At 41.3% G+C, this 22356-nt stretch overlaps 1 non-coding gene across 1 annotated transcript; it reads left to right on the top strand.

The window, feature by feature from the left end:
• The first annotated feature begins 1791 nt into the window (after window positions 1-1791).
• LOC128842618 (U2 spliceosomal RNA) lies at window positions 1792-1986 on the top strand. Its single transcript, XR_008446046.1, has one exon. It is a non-coding gene; the product is annotated as a U2 spliceosomal RNA (small nuclear RNA).
• The last annotated feature ends 20370 nt before the right edge of the window (window positions 1987-22356 follow it).

Raw genomic sequence — 22356 nt, 5'->3', positions numbered from 1 at the left:
AACTGTGGTTCTGAATAAATCAACTAATGGACTGTGGTTGATACAGTGTATGCATCATATTTTAGTGACCTCTGAAGGTTCTTGCTTGAGGAAACTGTCTCAATTCATGGTCTATTAGTCAGGTTAACTTTTGTTCTTATTAAAAATGACCAGTTTTTGACTCCAGCATGATCTATTTCCTTCAGAGAAAGACCTTGCATCAAGACTTCTAGAAGGTAACAAGTTAGAAATGCCTCTTTCAGCAAGGCATAATCTCTTCTGATTAGCAAATTTGCTTTTGTTCTTAGGAGTAACTTTAGGATGCTGGGTGATGGAGACTGACTGTGTGTACCAAGTGTCTGATGCCCCCGGCTTGGCACACTGAGCATGACGAAGAGTACTCTTTTGGGGAAAAAGAGAAGTGAGTCTAGACCTCCTAGAGAAGCCACCCAGGATCAGCTGCTGAGAGAACCAATGAAAATTGGTCCTCAATTCTAGAATGGACAAGAGTAGGCAGAAGCCAATCAGGGCCCAGAAGTGAAGGTAGAAGGAGCTGGCTCCTTCCTCCAGGGTGCAGTCCTGGGTGAAGCTGGAACATGGCAGGAGGGGAGTGAGATTTCTCATCTTAACCCAAGAACCCCAGCCAGACCAGGGAGTTAACTCTGACTGCACCTTTTTGGTTAGACCAGTGAAAGACTGTTCCATTTGACATCAATTTACTGCTGTCAAATTAAAGGAAGTTTGCTTCATGAGATGCATTATTGGTTCAAGTGAACATGTGATGGAGACCCAGCACAATAATCTCCGGGGAACATCAAAATTGCTTGGGGGAGTGTCATTTGTAACTGCAAACTGTTTCTTTAACAACTCCCAGTTATAAAATAAATCACATTTGTTTAAGGGCATCTACTGTGTGGAAGAAATGTAGAATCTGACTTATCTCTAAAATGATCACAGCTTCTGACTTTTCAGAATGAACATTCAGTCATGGTGATGATAATGGAAGAAAATATGTATGAGAATGAGTCACTGAAGTTTTAGTTTGAGAGGCAAGACCCAGGTTCCCAAAGGATCTTTATTTATAGCCCAAACCAGTTCAGTTTAAAGCTTCAGAGGGACAAATTAAACAGCATGATAAATTAAAGACGTGCATAATGATAACTCAAATATTTTATTTCCACCACAATACATCACAGCACTGAGACTGCAAAGGATCTGTGACTGGTTTAGTGCAGCAGAACCCCGCAGGAGCTTTTTGGAAGACAGACTTGAGGAAAAGCTTATTAATCTCATTACTTGTTTCTCAATGTATCTGTTTACCTCTATATTTATATAGACATAGAGGGGTGTGTGTGTGTGTGTGAAATATATAAAATTGAAATATACAAAGATGAGCTGCAAAGTAAAGGTACAGAGGTGTAGAGATACACCTATATCTGCACTCTGCATCTCATCTCTGTATCTATCTTTCTCCACTATCGCTTCCCAAATACATGTGTGAAATTTATCTTAAATCAATTGAAATATATTCAAAGGGAAAAAAGTATATAAAATTATGTTGATGAAATCAGACCATCCCAGTATAAAACTTCCTTCAGTTATGACTTAGTTCTGGGACTAAAACAATTGCAGGCATGAAATAGATTCTGCACTATTCCAGAACTGACCACTGAGAGACATTTCATGTGTATTTAGTCCAGTGGAAACTCGTTGGGCAGTAGGACTTTACTAATTTGATGCAATTGAGTTACACAGGAACAGTTCCAGACTACTAAGGCATTAGAAAACTTTATTATGTAAACATTACACAGCATCACTTCTCAGCCTTTTGGCTAAGATCAAACGTAGAAGCTGTTATCTGATCAATATCTAATAAATCCCCTGTGTGGGGCCAGTATTTGAGGCAGTTTTGCCTAGTGGATAGAGCACTGTCTGGTACCCGGATACCTGGTTTCTATTCCAGCTTTGCCACTGGCCTGTTAGGTGACCTTGGGCAAGTCACATCTCTTTTTGCCTCAGTTTCCCCAACTGTAAAAAGGGGATAGTGATGCTCACCTCCTAGGTAAAGTGCTTTGATATTCGCAGATAAAAAGTGCTATATAAGAGAGAGGCAATTTTGTTGTTGTTACAAGGGGAAAAGCCATGATTCTACAGGACTTATATATGTGCTCTAGTGCTGGTGTGTTGTTCTCCTTTATAATGTGTTCACAGATCATTGGTTCTATCGGTGTGAAGCTTTCAGTGGACACAGACACACACTCTCTGTGTAGCCTCTTACACATACTAAACAGGGGCAAATCCCTGTTGATGCTGTAGCCTACCATTCTTCTGTGGTGTTACTGAGAACATTGTAAAGAGAAATAATGTTAGTGTTTCCTGAAGTTCTTGGGTACTTGTTTATTCCATGCAGCACTGCCTGTGAACTCCTTCAGTCTTGGAGAACTGTAGCTGTTTGAACGAGAATTTGGGCCTTTTCATTTGCTTTTAGTTGATTCACTGATCTGCTGCAGCATGTGCACTGTCTGTAACAAAAGTATTTTTGGAAGAGAAGAACTGGTGATTTTTCTTGGCTTTCCTTGCATGTCACTGTGATCTCCGGGGTGCTGGATATGTGATGTATCACAGGCTGCAAATCTCACTAACAGCAGCTGTGCGGTGAATGTAAACTAGCAGTAACAGAAATAAAGGTTACTTCCAAGCTGAAGATAACTAACTTCCTCACTCTGTTTCATGTACCACCTGCCGGTAAAGCAGAGGGAGGGAAAGACCCTGCTTCTAAAATTCAACTGGCTCTTTATTAAGAGAACTGTTTACAGAGATGCTACAACTGCAGCTAGGATTCTAGCCACACTTTCTTAAGTGGTTTTGGATCAATGCAGATCCTCAATTTACCTGATGGTTTTCTCATCACTGCTAGTCTACTAATTCCCTCTGAGCTAGTCTCAACAGGTGTAATGATGCCACTTCTTTGCATGGTTGCCTATACCGGGAGTGGCTCCACCAGGGTTAATGCATTCAGTAGTTTTACAGGCTGCACACTGGAGGTCTACTTCTAACTTCAGCTTTCTATCTGGGTGTCCATCTCCTTGAAATATGTCCTGACATTCTGTTAGAATGCTGGACAGGGCCCTCGGTTCCATTTCTTCCTCCTCTCACATTGAGGATATTCTGGTACTGAACTGCAAGCAAATCCATGGTTTGCACTGCCCAGCAGTGGGTGGTACTCCAATGTGTCAACTACTATAAATTCCAAGTTATGTCTCTTGTTTCATGGGTTTCTTATCAACAGCCTGCATTTGCCCATTGGTCTCAGAATGGTTTTATTGCACTTGGGTCATATTCCTCTAGTCTAATATTGATGCTTATCTGTGTTGCTGGGTTAAATTGCAGCTGGCTCCACGATCCACCTGGAATCTAACTGGTCATTGATCTAATAGCATAGTTGCAAATATGGCAGTTGAATGGCTGGCCGCCTTCTTCCTCAGTGTGTGTACACTGCAGGTCTTTGGGTCTGCTAGAAGTGCACTGCAGAAACTTTGTTGGAAGTCTCTACATCCTCAGTCCCTGCATGTGCTTCTGCCTTTCTTCTAGGGGTGGCTTCAGTATTGGGACATAAATTGGTTCTGTTTCCCACATCTTTTGCACCACTACCCACAGGCTGGGCATTTTTCTTTCTGCCTTCAGTGTTGCTTTCCAAAGTATATACACTGCAGCATGATGTCTGCATTCTTGGCTGGTCAGTCTCTGCCTTGCCTCCTGGGTTCCTTCAGCTTGAGCTTGTGCACTTGTTCTGCACTAGTGATTGTTGTTACTTTGATCCCTTCCATGGACAGTTCAGCTGCCCTTGCTATTTGCAGCCACTTCTCCAGGGTTAAATCTCCTTCTCCCCACACTCTCTCCTGTTAATGGGAATCACGTGTCCCACAAATAATTCTTTCTCCAATTAGGGAATTTCTAATGTCTCCAAAGTTACATGTGGATGCCAAAGTTCTCAGCTCTGTAATGTATTGATTTCCTCTTCGGCTTCTTGGTTGCAGGTTAAAAAAAAAAAGACTATCTACAGCGATAAAGTGGGTGAGGTGATATCTTTTATTGGACCAGCATCTGTTGGTGAGAGAGACAAGCTTACACAGAGCTCTTCTTCAGGTCTCTCTACAGTGTCGTGCTGTTTGGGTTTACAGTACTCAGACACCTTTATCAGCTGTTCCAGTGTTTCAGGCATTATTAGAAAGAGTGTCTTCTCACGTACTTCTCATCCCTTCCTCCAATAAAATAGTGAAAAAGCACTCTCTGTTCCTCACCTGTATCCCCTGTGGTCAGCTCTGTATGAAGGTATAATTCTTGCTTCCATTGCTTCCATTCCAATGAAAGTTTTTTTGTTGAGAAATCTAGCATTCCTGGTGATCCTAGTCCTCTATGCTGCCTGTTTGCTGATGCTATCTATTTGCCTGCTAATCACACTCTCCTCCCTGTTATGGGGCTCACTAGACTGAGTTGCCACCATGTTTCAGGTACCATATGCTGCATAATAACATGACAGGTCTCCATGGTTCTAAAACTAAATTGACTCTTTATTAAGAGAACTATTTACAGCCAGGCTACAACCACAGCTAGAATTCAAGCCATGTGCAAAACAAATTGGCTTCCTTCCTCTCCTGCCTTCTCCACATTATTTTCTCCTGCTCCTCCCTCCATGTTCCATGACAATTTGCTACATTTTGGACTCTTAAATAGGTGAACCTTAGTATTGTTTCTGTTTGCTTTAGAATGAAATATAAGCTAATGGGAGTCATTCATGACCTGAATTATGAAATCTATTCACTGCAAGACTTTTAGTTATCTCAAGACATTTTGTCTCATTCTAAGATCAAAACACAATTAAGATGTGCCCTACACTGTGGTACCCAGGCTTGTGGACTCAGTGTTTCCAAGCCCATGCTCCAGCGTCCACATTGCACTGTGAGACTGCGTTTACAATTGCTGGACCCAATTCTCAGAGTTGTGCTAATGCATCCACACTGCACTACACACACCTTCTGACTTGGGTCTGCAGCTTGACCTGCATCCACACTGCAAAATGACAGGGCTTGGACCCAAGTCACAGCAGGACAGAGCCGTAACAAGGAATTTTTGCGCCCGAGGCAAGGGCCAGCTCCAGGCTCTTCGGTGGCAATTCGGCGACGAGTCCCTCAGTCCCTCTCAGAGGGAAAGACCTGCTGCCGAATTGCCGCCGCTGCCTCATTCATTCTTCGGCGGCAATTCGGCGGCGGGTCCCTCAGTTCCTCTCGGAGGGAAGGACCCGCCGCCAAATTGCTGTAGAAGAAGTGGTGGCGGTAGAGCTGCCGCCAAAGCGCTGCCGATCGCAGCTTTTTTTTTTTTTCCTCCGCCCCGCTTGGGCGGTAGAGCTATGCCCCTCCGCTTTGCGCACCTGAGGCAAGTGCCTCACTCGCCTCGCCCTTGTTACGGCACTGCAGCAGGACTCAGGCTCTGACACACACACCCCCCTAGCAGGGCCCTAGGGCTTGGGTTCTTAGTGTTTGCTGACCTGAGTCGCACTGACTTGTGTGTGAACAGGTGCGGGGCTTGGGCCCAAACCTGAATCAGAGTCTGGGCTTAGTGTGCAGTAGACATACCCTATGAGCAGAGAGACACAGGGGAGGCAACTTGATCCTCCCCGATCATGGGGCTCTTGGAGGCCCATTTGGCACCTGGTACAGGTTAGGGCAGCTTGGAGGTCTGGTCTAATTTGGGCCATGGTTGCCATAGTCCCTATGAACATAGTGGAAGACAGAATAGCCTCCTCCTGTTATCTGCCTTGGTCTCTGTGGGGGTGGAGAGTGTACAGATGCAGAAGTCTGGCTGGGTTTATTTAAGCATCATTTGCTCTGTGCTATACTTTTCTGGTTCCTTTCCATATTTGATTTATAGCTCTGGCTCAGCATCTCACAAGTTCATGTAAAGCAAAAGAAATAAACAGGCAACTGCACAGCTAACAATTTTCGGAATGTGGATTTGGGGGCCAAGTTCATTCTAGCCTAATGATGGGCATTCCAGAACTCTCCTGTCTCCGAGCTGTGCTGGTGCCACCAGCTAGGGATGGTTGAGGAGGAAGGCGCAATTAATTCCAGAGATGCTGGCTGGGAAAGAAATGCAGCAAGGCTTCCTTTTCCCAGGCTACTTCTAATGCCACCAGTCTGGGTGAGAAAGGCCTTCAGAAACGCCCCTTTTTTCTGGGCCACTCTTGCTGCCAGAAGTTGGAGTAGGTAGGAAGGAGGACTTCCCCTACCCCTGCTATCCATCCTTCGTCCCTTCCTTCCATTTATCCTCTACTCTCTTTCTCTCACACACAGAGTGAAAATGAGGGCAAGGCCTGTGGCTTGAGGAGGGAAATTGAAAGATAATGAATAGCGGAGGGGTGGTGATAATGAATGTGGGGTTCAGAATGAAGGGTCAGTGGAGCAGGAAGAAGGAAGAGGTAGGGGAGAGAGGAGGAGGAAAAAGTGACAGTGGGAGCGCCTGTCCTCTGAGGGTGTTTATTTGAGCTGGGAAGTCATTTGTTCTGCACAAAAGTGCCCAATTAGGTTAGGAACCCAATTCCCATTAAAAATGGGACTTAGGCACCTAAGTCACTTAGGCATCTTTGAAAATGTTACCCATAATGATTTAGAATATGAAAAAGAATAAGTGGCATATGTGCACTGAAAGTTCACTTCAGAAAACTTTTCTTGGCTTCTCCATTTTTGGAATGGAACATGAAACTTGTTAGAATTTTTTTAGTCAATGTATTTATAGTTACTGAAGCCAAAATATTGTTAGTTTCACTTACATTCTTTAGTGCACCACAAGTACATGGAACATTGACAACGCAACCAGAGGAACTAATATATATAGTATCTAGAACAAAAGTCTAATGAAAAAAACCGAGAGCTATGTATATGACTATGGAAAATATCGTAATAAACCCAGGTTACTATAATTGCAAACTACCACACAGCCTGCTTACTTGATGGGGGTCCATAGGTAAAAGGTGAAAGAAGAAAAGGAAAATGTGAGGATTGCTGATCAGTAGAGACTAAGGCATAGGAGGCAGACAAGGGAAGGGAAGATGATGAAGAGGAAATGAATCTGAAGAGGGTGGAAATGAAGAGAAAGGGGAGATGAGAAACAAAGATAAGAGAAACAGAGAAAAGTGATAACAGGAGTGGAGGCATAACAGACTGACAAAACAGTGGAGAAGGTTAATGGTGAATCAAAGAAAAAAAGACGAGGAAAAAGATGGGCAGGTAAAGGTGAAAAGAGAAGGAAAACAGAGGGTGAATGGAGAAAAGGTGGAAAACATTTTTTTTTCAAGTCCATCCCCCAAAATATAACCAACACTTGTTCACTGTGATTACACCATCATGCATAGGGTTGGCCAAAGAACATTGGGGGACAGTTATATGGATATTTGAGGCATCCCCAAATTTACCTGATATAAAAAGGAGATTGAGGGTTCAGGTTACCAGTAGCCTACTACGGGAGAGCTGACATAGAAACCAACATTTAACATAAAGTGTTCTGTCTAGGGAAAACCTGAAAAGAGAATTTGCCCAGCTGTAGTCAGAATCATTGCAAAATAAAAATGGTGCCTTCTCATTCAGCTATATTTTACTTTCATGATAAAGCAGTGGATAACTTTTGACACTATTTGGCATTGCTTAGCTAATACTACAGTGGAAGAATGAGCTGGATTCTGCCTTGTGCATCAACTAAATTGTCAGCACTACGTTTTTAAGTGCTCACAATGGGACAAATCATGTTATCAATTGTAAGCCGAAAGTCACATTGGTTCAAGGGGGAATTTCTGCTTCAAAACTGATGATATATTAATAAGATCTAATATCTATACTTCCACTTCACAGATTCTCCAGTATTATAACTGTGTTGCATTCATCAGTTCCTGCAATACCAAGACAGGCCATACAGGAGGCAAAGGTGTTCATCTAACTCAGCAAGGTAAGAAGGACAGCAAAATATTTAAGGACGGATCCATTCATTGGTACTGACAGTACTGACATGGTACTGACATGTGGGAAGCAGAAACACAGCTTAACTTTTGGATCCAGGCTACGTTTACAGTGAACATAAAAGAAAACACTTTTTTTTTGTAATTTTCATACTGACAAAATTTTATTTGGAGATGTTTGGAAGGGAATAAATACAGAACCCTGTGATATCATTTTCAGCATTATAACTTTGCTACTCCTTTTCCTTTGCACTTATAAAACCTTTTTCATTCAAGGCTCTCAAAGTGCTTTACAAGCATTAACAAACAAAGATTTTATTAAAGTCATAAATTTTTGTGACTGTTAATACATTTTTAATGTCAGAAACAGAACTGCATGAGGCTGAAATGAGCAAAAATTCAGCGTAGCAGACATGATTTGCAGAAACATTTTTTATTCGCCGATTATTTTCTGTCATGTTTCTTTGGTTAAAACAAAAGAAATGCGAATTTAGGAAACTAATCTTGATGACATTTCTTCCCAGAGAAATAGATTGCCAATGCTGGAGTTTGCAGTCTGACTGGCTACAATTTACTGTTCAGCCTTTTCTGGTGAGTGAGTGCAACTTTAGATAAAAAGTTGCAGATGTTATCCTAAACATCTTTTGATGTGAAGGACCAGATCTTCAGCTAGGCTGATTTACATCAGCTGAGGATTTGTCCTAAAATGACAGTAGATGGATTAAATCCCTGGCATTCTTAGAAATGGCAGAGATTAATTCCATAGCAATATAAACTTTCATTTTTGCTTTGAGTCTCAAGGCTGTATTTTGGATGATCTATTCCAAGACCTGATTATTAATCAACCTCTGGGTTGTGAGGTCATAAAATGTATTCCTTACCATTCTTAGGACTTGTCTAAATGCAGAGCTGCACAAGTTTAACAAAAAACATCTTTTTAATTTAAACTGATTTAGATAAACTGGTGCAAAGAGCTGTGTGAAACGTGTATTTCATTTTAGCCTAAGTCAATTAGGAACAGGTTTAACGAAACCATAGAAAGACATTTAAACTGAAGCAAGAATGTCCACATAGAGTATGTCTACGTGGCAATTAGACACCAGTTTCTGGTCCTTGTCAGCTAGCTTGGGCTACGGGGCTGTTTAATTGTAGTACAGATGTTCAGGGTGAGCCCAAGCTCTGGGACCCCATAAAGGGGGAGGGTTAAACAGATGTGGATGCCTAATTGCAGGGTAGAATTACCCACAGGGGTTTGCACTGATTTAACTAAATCAGTTTAAATTAAACCAGTGCAAGTTATATGTAGGCAAGGCCATAGTCTGGAATGATATGTATTGGAATGCTGACATGGTGACCCACACCCTTTCTTGTCCACTTGCAGATCCAATACTTCAGACTTGTATAATAATTAATGAAAGCGTGCACAGCCAAGAGAAGAAAGGGCTGTGGTGGCAATTGCAACAACTGTACTTCAGATACATTCAGAGCTAGATAGTCCATGGGCTTCACAAAGGTAAATGCTGATAGTTCATTTTCAAAACTCTTCATGGACTTGCGAAAGCCTGCTTCATGGATGTTCCATTCTGTACGTACCTTGCACCTATCTTTTCTAGGTTCCCTACTCACTTAGTAATAACACCTTTGTGACAGGTTTGGTCACAGAGATCCCTTAGACTGTCACCTGATGGGCTGAGACTACCCCTGAGCCCATTTTCCATGCCAGCTTGGGACTTCAGAACTCTGTCTTGTTGAGCCAGACATGCTAGCCTGCTGTAAACACAGACCCAGGTCTGAACCATGTCCCCCAAAGCTGCAGGCTTTAACTGAAAATGGCTTAGAAAGTGCTACTGTCTCTAGCACCCAGACACCCAGCTCCCAATGGGATCCAAACCCCAAATGAAATCTGTTTTACTCGGTATAAAGCTTATACAGGGTAAACGCATAAATTGTCCGCCCTCTATAACACTGATAGAGAGATATGCACAGCTGTTTGCTCCCCTAGGTATTAATTACTTACTCTGGGTTAATTAATAAGCAAAAAGTGATTTTATTAAGTATAAAAAGTAGGATTTAAGTGGTTCCAAGTAATAATAGACAGAAAAAAGTAATTTACCAAGCAAAATAAAACAAAACCCGCAAGTCTAAGCCTAATACATTAAGAAACTGATTACAGTTGAAATCTCACCTCCAGAGATGTTCCAATAAGCTTCTTTCACAGACTGGACTCCTTCCTAGTCTGGGTCCATGAATGATTCAGCTTTTTGCAGGCCAACGTCATTGTTTACATGTTAGTTTGAATGTTCCCAGGAAAGCTCAGATGTGGATTGGCATCTCCCAAAGTCCATTGTTTGTTAAGTACTCCCAATTACTTGAGTAATCCCTTCACAACATGTTGGCCAAACCTTTCTTATGTGTTCCCTACAGCAAACACTTTAAATATAAGCATAGAGCCAATGATGATACATGCATACAAATACAAATAGGATGAATATATTCAGTAGATCATAACCTTTGCAAAGATATGTTACATGGCATATCTAGCATAAAACATATTCCAGTTATGTCATATTTACACTCATAAGCATATTTTTATAATGCATTACGGAATGCAGCATCACAACCTCTTCTTCCCCCCATTTGCCTGGTGAAATATTGTTCCTGTAGGTAAAATAGAATTTAATAGGAACAAATGCTTAAAAGAACTGAAGGGGTCAAATCAAATGTTTCTTTGTAGAACCATTAGCTATTCAGAATCTGGTACAGGAGTCATTTACTTTTTCTGTGAAGTAATAATTAAGCTGATTTAAATGTCCTTTTTTAACACAGACACTTTTTTACAAATCAAATTAATCCTTTGCTTTGAAAGGAGACAAACTTTCTTATTCATTTTTGATCATTATGATATTTTAGCTGTAAAATAATTGCATGGAAAAATGGATCTAATGAATATAGTTGTGTATATGAAAATGAAAATTTTGTTTCCTGTAGCGAAGCATTCTTGCATATTGCCCTCCTATTGAAAGTCATATTCTTTACTGCTATCCATATGAAGTTGGCTCATTGAACAGAATATTTTCATCAAAATAACATTGTCATAAATTTCATTGCTTTGCTTGTAATACATTTTCTCAATCCAAACATTGGAAATGCCCTAGTGTAGTAATTATATTTAAAATGCTTTTAGTGGAATAATGCTACTGCTACAAATTAAATTTTTTGCGTGCTATCCTTCACTGGAAACACAGGATGTTTTTAGATTAAGTAGCGTGATGCTAAACTCCAGTAAATCAATAGTCATGAGTTGCAATGTCTTTTAATGAGTGGTAATAAATCCTAAAATGCCAATAACATTTACTTATCACTGGCATTATTCATATTGGTGGAAATCTGTTCCATTCCTCTGTTATTTATTCCCACTTGTGTCAATAATTGGTTAACTGGGATAATATTCCCATAATTAAATGTAGCTGGTTTCATTTCTATTGGTATAAAATTCTACAGAAATGTTGTAGGCAAGTTAAAGAACATAATACCCCCTTTGAAACCCACACTCCAAAATACACACGTCCCAGGCACAAAATATTCAGCTTCTTTATAAGGTTTCCATCACCACAGTAGCTGAGCACTTCTCAAATCTTAAGGTGCTCAAGTTGGGCACTCAGAAAATGAGGTACTCTGAACTAGAGGGCACTTCTGAAAAAGTGGTCATTAATCTTTGTGCAACAAAGATCCCCATCGGTAAAATAGGGACAATATTTCCTTATCCTTATTTTGCTACCACCTGCCCTTAATGTAAGGACCCTTTGCCTGGGCTTGCCAGGGGTCAGCTCCCTGACTCCACCAGCCACTGGTAACACAAGTGCTCCTGGTCCCCGTCCCCATTCTGCTCTCTCTACAAGTTAGTAATAGGTACACTCCCACCCCGAACCTGCCAAGCATCACCCTGGAGTGCCCAGCCTCTCGTCCACTGGACAGTCACAGTATTTACAAAGTCACTGTTCCAGTGTACGTTAGCTTACCAGTTACACCTTAGAACACAGCTCCACTTAAAACACAGCGCTTAAAGTATGTCTGCACTACAAAATTAAGTCAACCTACCTTACGTCGGCATACAGTCACCTCAGTAAGTATATCACTTGGGCATGTCTACATTTGGTTCTTGTGTTAGCAGTTCACGTCCTCATCGGGAGCACTTATATCGATTGTAATCACTGTGGGGCATTGTGGGACGGTTTCTGAAAGCCAGTAACAGTCAATGTAAGCAACATAGTGTCTACACTGACTCTGTGTCGATCTAACTACATCGACATAGACTCTACTCCTCTCACGGAGATGGAGTTATTAAGTTGGCATAGTGGGGCAGTTACATCAGTGGGAGCAAAATTTTAATGTAGACACTTCCATAGGTCGACTTAAACATCCTTGCATTGACCTAACTCTGTAGTGTAGACCAGACCTTAGATATGTTTATAATGAAAACAAGTAAAAGATAACTTAAAGTATGGAGATTCAAAAAGTAGCAAGTCAAAGTATTGGAAACAAATAGTTACATGTAAAATAAAATCATAACTCACCTTCTAGAGACTAGTTTTAATTAACAAAATACTGTCTTCTCTAATGAAGTTCAGCAACCCAAAGTCCTTGCAGCATTTTCTAGCCAGGTTGGATACGATCCCTTTTTCTAGAAACAAGGGATGATCTCAATTTGTCTCCTCAGTGAAGGATTTAGGGTGTCCCCCTGTACCCCATGTTAACAATCCATTGTCTTTTCTTGTAAACAGGACCCTCCCACTAGTTGTTTCCCCTCCCACCCCACAATATACTCCTTTATTGCTGGTTTTATAATTTCTCTCTGAGTAGTCAGCTCAGTCTATAGACAGGTTTCCACTGTGAAGCAGACGGTGCACACATGACCTGCCAGAGATAGATAAGTGTACCTTCCCTTCTGCCTGACAGAAGCATGTTGACCACCTTTGGGTGACCTACCCTAATTTTAAGAACATAAATTTATTTTAAGAACATAACTTTCAGTATAGATCTATAACTCCTTAAATATTACCTATACATATATTTTGCAATGACTACGAAGACCTGTACATTACTGGCTGTTGGCAAAGAACTCACATGCCACACTTTGGCACGCTATTATGCAGACATCAGACCCAGAGAGCGCAGCAAATCCCTATGCACTCCTTACATCCTCTGCCAGTTGGCACCGAGTGCTCCCTGCCACTTTATTCCTTGCTTTGTCATTCTGACGTGTTACTTTTGGTATGTCTGTTTCTCAGTTTACCCATTTATTAATTTTTTGCCTTATAAGATGAATGAATATTAGGAAAGTACTCAGAGATAATTAAAAGAAAGGACTTGTATGGCAAGTATCATTAATGTTAAAGATAAGATGCAACTCTGCATTTCATATCATATTTTATTTTCAGTAAGTGTTATGCTAGCTCTCTCACATATGTGGAGGTTTCAGTAATGAATAGCATGCCCTGCAATCCATAGATGCACTGTTGTCCTGTTTGGCTTGGCAGATGTAGAACTGAAGTTCTGTTGGGTACCTCCAAAACTGTCAGCTTTGTTTTTATTGATCCAAAGGATAGAGCTACAACATGCTTATTGCTTTGTATGACAACCCATGGCCTTTTGATGTTAGGAGGATTTCACTGAGCATGCTCCCTGAGTCCAGCGGTGGCTTCCCATAAGATGATTCTGGTTAACTGAGTCACGTAGCTGCTGGGTGATATCAGCTGAAAGACGAGAAGTATGTTCAAGAGCCCAGCTAGTGGGGCTGAAATATGTATTGCAAATGTATTAAGAATGCTAATTCCCAGGGCTTTGTGGGAAGTAAGATGTGTAGGCCCTCAGACTTCTGTAACCTGCACAACCCATCTGGAGGAGGAAGGTTTGGCAGCTGGGCAGGTTACTGCTGAATGTCTTTGGGGGCATGCCAGAGGGAGGGAGAGACAGATTAACGGTGAGTGGTTCTGACCAGAGTTGGGAATCAGAGGGGTTTAATCAACTAGAAGGGGGCAAGCTGGGAGTACTTCAGCAATGGAGAGGAGGGTTTGACTCCCAGAGTTCATCTTTCAGGGTGTGTGTGTGTGCATGTGTGTGTGCACGTGGTGGTGAGGGGACAGGGTAGCTGACAAAGCTACTTCCCTCCCAGGGCAGGGTCCTGTGAAAGTGGCACGTGTGTCTCATGGTAAGGCTAGCTCTGTATATCAGGAGACGTGCTTCCTAGGACCTTTCTATACTCTTCCATGTAGATAACAGGCTACCTTCTTAGGAGCAAATTAGTCTGAAATACAAGACTTAAAGCCAAATGGCCCTTCTGGTTACATAAACCTGGAAAGTGCCCATCTGGGATGTGCAATACTCTTAGTATCAGATCCAAGGTGCTAATTTAATTCAATAACACTTGCATGGCCCCTAGTAAGCCCAGAATGGGAGCAGATCAGTGGTGCCAGCATAATCCAATTAGAAGTCTAAATTGTATACTTTTTCCCTACTTGATTGGATTGTGGTTTGAAATTTAAACCAAAGGATAGTTCAGGGTATAGTACTGATAATCTGCATGTGCACTAAAACCACAACCTGGCTGCTGCTCACTTATAAACATTCCACTTCCTCTGCCAGCAGCAGCAGCATGTGTGACAGCAGGCACAGAAGTGTGATATTTCCATGAAATCAGCCACCCAGGCCCAGCAGAAACGGCCTGTCTTCTTAAAGATAAGAGCATTGGCGGCACCAGGGTTTACAATGGTGGGTGAAGGTTGCTTTGTGAGCTCATGAGGAAGAGGATGTCCTTGTGCAATTGTGCAGAGTCCCTGCCTGTTGAGGTTTCAGGAAGGGAGGAAACGGGGCACTCTAGAAGTGGTGCCAAAAAAAGAAGCCAGTGTCACCTTAGGACTCAGGGCAGAGCTACACTTAAAACACGGCATCGGCGCAGCTGTGCTGCTGTAACGCTTTAATGGAGATGCTCTAAGCTGGTAGGAGAGAGGTCTCCTGTCGGTGTAGTTAATTTACCTTCCCGAGAGGTGGTAGCTTTGTCGGTGGGAGAAGCTCCCCCAGACATAGTGCTGTCTACATGGGAGTTTAGGTTGGCATAACTACGTCACTCATGGGTGTGGATTATTCATACCTCTGAGCGATGTAGTTATACTGATATAGGTTTGTAGTGTAGACCAGACCTCAGTGGAAGAATAACCCGTCCCTCTGCCACTCCAAGCTCTGGAAGAAGGAACACATTCATGATCATATTAGGTGGGGAAACCCACGAGAACGTTCTACAGGGATGGACAAATAGTATCTTATACTGAAGGACAAATAGAAGTAAAAAAAAGGAAGAATGGGCCTTTGGATTCAAAGAATTCCTAGAGGTCCCTTTACCTGGCTGCCACTGGCTTCCCTTCATGGGCTTTGCTGACTCATTTATGTCCCAGTTCAGCTGAGCACTTATGCATGCACTTAAATCCTATCGGTGTACATATCACTTCTCAGGCAAAACAATAGGTCTCGAGCACTCTCCCCACCACATCACTGTTCTTCTGTTTTCAGAGAGAGATAAGAGGGGGATGCCATTCCCACAGGATTCTGCCCTCTTGGAGGGGAGCGGCAGTCCACCAGAGAGGTCTCCCCCAAAATTTCCGTTGCAGCCCATCCTATGTATATCAATTTGATATTGGTTGAAGGCTGCTCTGAACCTTAACTATACCAGCTCATATTCTGATAGAAAAGTCTGTCTTCACTCATTCAGGGCTTGATCCTGCAAGATGCTGAGCACTCTCTCCGCAGTCCAGCAAAGAGCTTACGTATATACTTAACATTAAGCACGTGAGCAGTACCATTGTAATTAATGGGAGTATTTATGTGCTTACAGTTAAGCATGTCCTTAAATGCTCTTGTTGGATTGAGCACAGAACCTTGCAGAATCAAGCTATGTATGTATCATTTAGTTGGTATAACAATTAGGGCCATGCTCAGACCTGGTGTTAGTGGTGTTTTGTTGATCCAAATCAAGGGAATTGGATCTGCTTACACCAAGCCTGGATTTAACCATAAATATTTATTCCCATTTATTATGATTAAAGCAAGTCTTAAAACGTGTAGATCTGAGAAATAAAAAGGAAGTATGAAAAGCTATTGGAATTTAAACTGGTGCTAGAATCTTTTAGCTAGGAAATGAAGATGAAAAGAATCACAAGTACCTGACTCTGCCAGCTAAAGGATGTGCACACATTTTGCACGTAATTCCATACAAGTGTTATGTTAAGCATCTTCTGTGACGTTACTGAACCCATTTGAGATCAACAGCATTAACCACACTGAATTCTTTGGGCTAATGCTTTAAATAATCAGAATCAGATCATTTGGCATTATTTAATCATCTGTCCCTGTGGCCTATAAATAGGTCTCTCTCTCCACCTTTTCTAAACACTTCAAATACTTAGAACCCTGCAAATCCATGGATATCCGCTTATACCCACAGATCATTTTTGCAGATCAGGAATCGGATGTGGATACAAATTGTGTATCTGTGCAGGGCTCTACAAATATCATTTAAAAAGATTAGTTCAGGTTTATTACTTTGCTGGTGCTGAGATTCTCCAGACGGCCTCATTTCACCACTGAGTTATACCAGTTTTGTAGGTTTCAGAGTAGCAGCCGTGTTAGTCTGTATCCGCAAAAAGAACAGGAGTACTTGTGGCACCTTAGAGACTAACAAATTTATTTGAGCATAAGCTTTCGTGGGCTACAGCCCACTTCATCGATGCATAGAATGCATAGTTTTGTACTGGCATGACTTTACTGATTTCCTGCCCACTGACTTCAGTAGAGCGCATGATGGTGTATCAGGTTCAGCTGTGTAGATTTTTGATATATGCAGTGCTGTTGTAGCTGTGTCGGTCCCAGAATATTAGAGAGACAAGGTGGGTGAGGTAGTATCTTTTATTGGACCATCGTTTGTTGATAAGAGAGATGAGCTTTCAAGCTACACAGAGCTCTTCTTCAGGTCTGGGAAAGGTACTCAGTGTCACAGCTAAATGCAAGATGGAACAGCTAGTTTAGAATAAGTAGTTAGCACATATTCTAAGGGACCATTCAAGGTGAAGTGGCCTGTTAACACCCCTGTAGTCATAAGACAAAATAGGGTAGTTATAGCTTGATAAGCGCATAAATCTGGCATCTTTATTAAGACCACGATTCTTGGAGTCTAGCAATGTTATACATTTAATTTTTAATTTTAATTGTTTGATGCAACTCTTGAGCTGAGTAATAATGTTTTAATAGACTTTTGCCTTTGATGCATATTTCTGCTCAGATGCTATACAGTTTTATTTGTGGATCGGATGATTATTTGTTATTGTGATGACTTTCCAGTAGAGTTTTTGCATGAAGGTTGTATGACGGAGGCACTGAGTTATGATTGCACCGACTATAACTGTCAGAGAATTTATGGGCAGAGTAGCTTAAAGAGTTTTACTGAGAACGCTTTGCCTAAAATAGGAACCTAATTCTTAGAACCATGGTGTAAGACTAGAAGGATAGCAATGCAGTTTAAACTCTTATGTGATGAGTGAGAGCTGAGTGTGGAATTTTAGCCAACTGTGAGGAATAAAGGCTGCTATCCACTGCTGATCATTTAAGAATGATAAATGATGACAACATCCTGAAATACTGTGCTGATGCCAAGACGGTAGCCGGAAAAAGTGGAAGTGCTTCCAAGAGTTTGAGAGTCACATGCCATTGAGAACAGTCAAGGCTGTAGGTGGGTGCTGTACTAGAAGTGAGGAAGGGCTACAGCTGATGTGGGCTTCAGTTTTTATCTCTCTACAGTATTCTACAAGTGTTTTGTGAAGCAATTCGAAAAAAGAATTTCTTTGTCACTATAGGGGGAACTGGTAGTGACCCCTATATTTTTGTTGCCTGATACCTTCCATTACAACAGATTCTTGTGATCTTTTTTCAGAAGCTTTAATATCTCTGTTGTTGCAGCAGGGAGAAAAGCCTTGGCCTAGAGAAGGACCTTTTCTTTGTCCCATAAAGTTCCATTTGAGTTTAGCGGAGTTGTAAACTGTTAAATCGCCATTTCCCTTTCCCTCACTTGCCTTCCCCAGGAAAACGTCAGCATGACAAAATAATAACCGAACATATGAACATTCTAATGTGTTGTCCATGCCACCACTAATGCAGCAGAACACATTATACTAGGAATGCCTGGGAGCTTCTGACGCACCTGGAGGAAAGACCCGTTCCCTCATCCCAGCCACATCCCCTGGACCCAGCATATGGCCTGAGAGTCACATTCCCCCCTAGGGAGACATCATCATGGTGGACAGGACCACCCCCAGCTCCTGGGAGAGGGAGAGACAAGGGAGAGATGGGCTGAGCTCCTCCCATAATACTCTAAATGGGACAAGCTCATGGTCCCAGTAACTCACCCACCCATTGAGGCACACCACATGGGGCATAATCACATTCTATCTTTTCCATAGGACCCCTGCCTCATTCAGTGCTCAGGGTGGATGCACAAAGGGATAGAACTGAGGTTGCTTGGGCAACAGTAAATATGTCATTTTCTAACTTTTGAATACTTGACTTTGCAATGTAAATACTTCCCATTTAACATAAATATTTGTATATGGGATGTATAACTTGAGGAAATGTAGCCTATTAATTAGCGCAAGGGACAGGGAATCAGGACTAGGATTAAAGTTATAGTCCTGACCATGAAACTGACTTGTGGCCTTAGGGAAAGGCATTACACCCCTCTGTGCCTCAGTTTAGCTGCCCTTTATACTGGGTGCAATCATATCTATCTGTGTTGGGGTATATGAGCTAGTCTTAGGGTTGTTAAAGCATCATAGTAGCAGGTGATGACACCCATTGGCAGCCAAAGTAATGGGGCCGGGAGTGACAGCAATAAAGCAATGTATTTTTTCACATTTTAAACAGGAAGGAGTAAGTAGCAGAAACCTCCCAGTGGAAACAGGGGGACTGATGCCCGCATAGGCACTTCTTTCACTTTTCTCTTTAAATGTGTAAGAGCAGTACCAAGGTGACGTCAGTTAATGTTTAAGGGCATTATAATCATAGTAAATACTGAAAAGAAATAAAATAAAGATTTGGAAGGATATCAACCCGCATGCTTCAGGGCATAAGCCTACCTCTGCCAGGTGTTAGGAAGAAATGTTTACAAAGTTATCTCCTACTAAGTTCCTCTGGAGACAATTGTTACTGGCTAGATGGCCAACTGGATTGACCCAGTATGGCAATTTCTATGGTCCATTAGATGCTATATGAATTCAAAGTATTATACAATCTTTCTTGGCTTTCAAATGTAGGTTTCTAAGGATTCAGTCTCATGTTTCTTACTCACTTTTTTTCAAGAGCTTACTCGTTCTTTTCAGCCGGACTACTCACCTGGGTAATAGCTTCAGGACAGGGCCACTGGGACTGGTTTAATGCCTACTGGCTTCATTAAGAATTGGATTGGGTCCTTCATACTCCCCTGAAATAGCATGCGTATTGCAGGCTTGCTGAGGAAAAGTTACTGATTTCAAGAGCCTACAGGTTCATCCATCAATTAAAGTCACAGACACTTATTGCTTACTCTGCCTCCACTGAGCTAGAACACTTTAGTTAACCTATTTTTCAGAGTGTTTCCAGGTTCATGAGACCCATATACATAAATCCATGAGCACAACTTAAGTCCCAGACTAGTAGTGCCAAACTCTTCAAAATAAATAGATAAATAAATAAAAACAATATCATATAGCAAGTAGAACGCCTAAGATTCCAAACTATGGCTAAAAGTAAATGGACTCTTTTTTTCTTAACTAGCAGCACTATCTCACGCTAGGCTGGATTTAGCAATGGCTATTAGAATATATGAAACTGCTATTGGTTAAAATGCTATAAAATGGATGTTTCTCATCCTGGATGTTTCTCACATGTCATATTTTTCAGCTGTGGTTTCTCAGTCATGATATACAGTCCCCTTGTGCCATCATAGTGTGGGAACAGGGTAGTATGGAAAATATACCCTCATAATATATGGATGTTACCCATACTGCAACTCTAGACAAAAACAATAATCCTAATGCATGAAAATCAATATTAAAACACACTTTTCATTGTATTAAAAAATATAAGGCAGGCACATTTTGAACAAAGGTAGTGATTTATTTATTGCTCACCTTCCCTAACCTCTATCTGTTTCAGAGACCTGGGACTGTGAGCAATTCAAGCCATGGACTGTCCTTTCTTGAAAGTCTGGACATTGCCTAGCACATCATGGATGTTACAATGAATAAAAAATAAAGTGTAGGTAAATTGTAAAGCCTCCCACATTTGGACAATATTCTTTCAGTTCATACTGCTCTTTTAGATCCATAAAGCATTGCCCAGATGACTTTATTTTTCCCCAAAGCCCACTCCACTCTACTACATCCATATTATCCAATGTTTCCTTTAGCTTAAGGATTCCCAGTGACCTCTGATCATAGAGGTTCTGATCATCACTGTAACAAGCCCTGTGATTGACCTCTGTGGCAGTGAGCTGATATCACAAGCATAGCTTATATCCTCTAGCTACGAAAATCTATGCAGGGGACAAGAAATGTGAGTTTTCAGACTGGCAGAGTTCTGGCCAGTCACATAAAAAATGGCATATGGGAGAGACCAAGACTTGGGGATGCACTAAGGGATGCATCAACAGGACAAGCAAACAGTCATGGGGGATCACGTCCCTCATTTCTTCCAGTCTATTTAATCCATATAAATTGGATAGGGCTCTTGGCCTTTGGCTTCTCAATCCACAGATATCTCATATGGCACATTCAGAAACCACACAACTGATGCCTTCCCACTGGCTGCTGCCTCTGAACCTTCCTCCACACATGGAGAAGGCCCACTGCTTAACCTAGTCGGCAATGTTTTACTTGATTCTTCACACTATGTGCTGGTCACAGGGTTGACAGGAAATTTTTCTGTTGACTTGGTAAATAATCAGATTCAACATAGACACCATTGAGAGAGGAAGAGTTACTTTCCTGACTTATCAGACTTAAGATATCTTCTTTCTGGCAAATGTTCAAAGCAATGAGGAGAAATCTGTCTTTAAAGCTGGTCTATGTTTGAAACACTTCTAACTGTTGAAAGGGTTTAGTTAGCAGTCTTAACCTTTCCCCTACACAGCCTTGAGCACAAGAGGAACTTCTAGAACCATTTCAGGGAACAGAAGAAAGTCAACAGGCAAGTCAAATGTTATTTCAGTCCACCATTGTTTACAACATTTCTCTACCAACACAGATACTGAGACGCTTAATCTAAGGTGTTATATTAATTAGGCTTCACATTTGTTCCCAAAATGAAGAGACTAAATTCTTTTTTTCCCAAATGATTGGACTACAGTTTTAGTTGGAGTACATCTCTGAAATGAGGTACAGTCATTGAAATGACTTCAACTTCTGTCTAGGGAAATACAAAAATAAATATCTACTGACCTGTGGGAAAATATTATTCTGAATATCATGATGAGGTCATGGGAGCTGATTGGGGGGGGGGGGAAGCCACACAGAGAATTAGTTTGGTTTTTAAATTAATCAAAATATACTGTTTGCTATTCTGACTCAGATGTACTGTGATGCTAGTAGACGTTCTAAATGAGATGTGTACAGAAAATACAAAATTTCATAGCAAAGGTTTATTGGCAAAGTAGCATACTAATAATTTCCTTTCATCTTGTGTGAAGACACCATTGCATCTACCCTTACCACACCAAGAAACAATAAGTTAGTAGGGGCAAACTAGGAGGCCAGTCTTACCATTATGGCATGCTGTTAATACAATGCTGTTTTTACAAGTGGACTTCTGCAGCAGCGTTTTGATGGTTGTTACCTGTGTTTACTGTAACATTGTTCCTACCTATTTCTTGTTAAAATAAAAAACGTAAGTATGCTGCTATGGATTATAATGGCACCACTACTGTTGTGTGAACTGTGATTGCCAATAGAAAAACCATTTCTATAAAATTGGGCTAAATCTTGGTCCTTGACCTCATATCAAACCAAAACCTTTTATATGGTTCATATTTGTCACGGAAGAATGTTCTCTGCTTCCTTTATTGATCCCAACAGCAATCTTAAGGGGAGTGAGTTTGAGTAAGTGCTGCAGGATTAGGCCTAAAACTTTGCCTTATTATCCTGAGCTTATTACAGTGTAATGGAAACAATATTACAATGGAATATAAATATATTAAACCTAGAAAAGATGAAAAAAATACTACCCAAAACCACAATGGTGTGACCACAGCAGAAGAGTTTCCTCTGGGTTTCATTACAAACCTTTCCCACAACTTAATT

The sequence above is a fragment of the Malaclemys terrapin genome, chromosome 8 (assembly GCF_027887155.1).
Source record: "Malaclemys terrapin pileata isolate rMalTer1 chromosome 8, rMalTer1.hap1, whole genome shotgun sequence".
NCBI classification, from domain to species: domain Eukaryota; kingdom Metazoa; phylum Chordata; order Testudines; family Emydidae; genus Malaclemys; species Malaclemys terrapin.
Note: the sequence above shows the minus strand (reverse complement) of the source record. Positions and strands in the feature narration are given on the sequence as shown.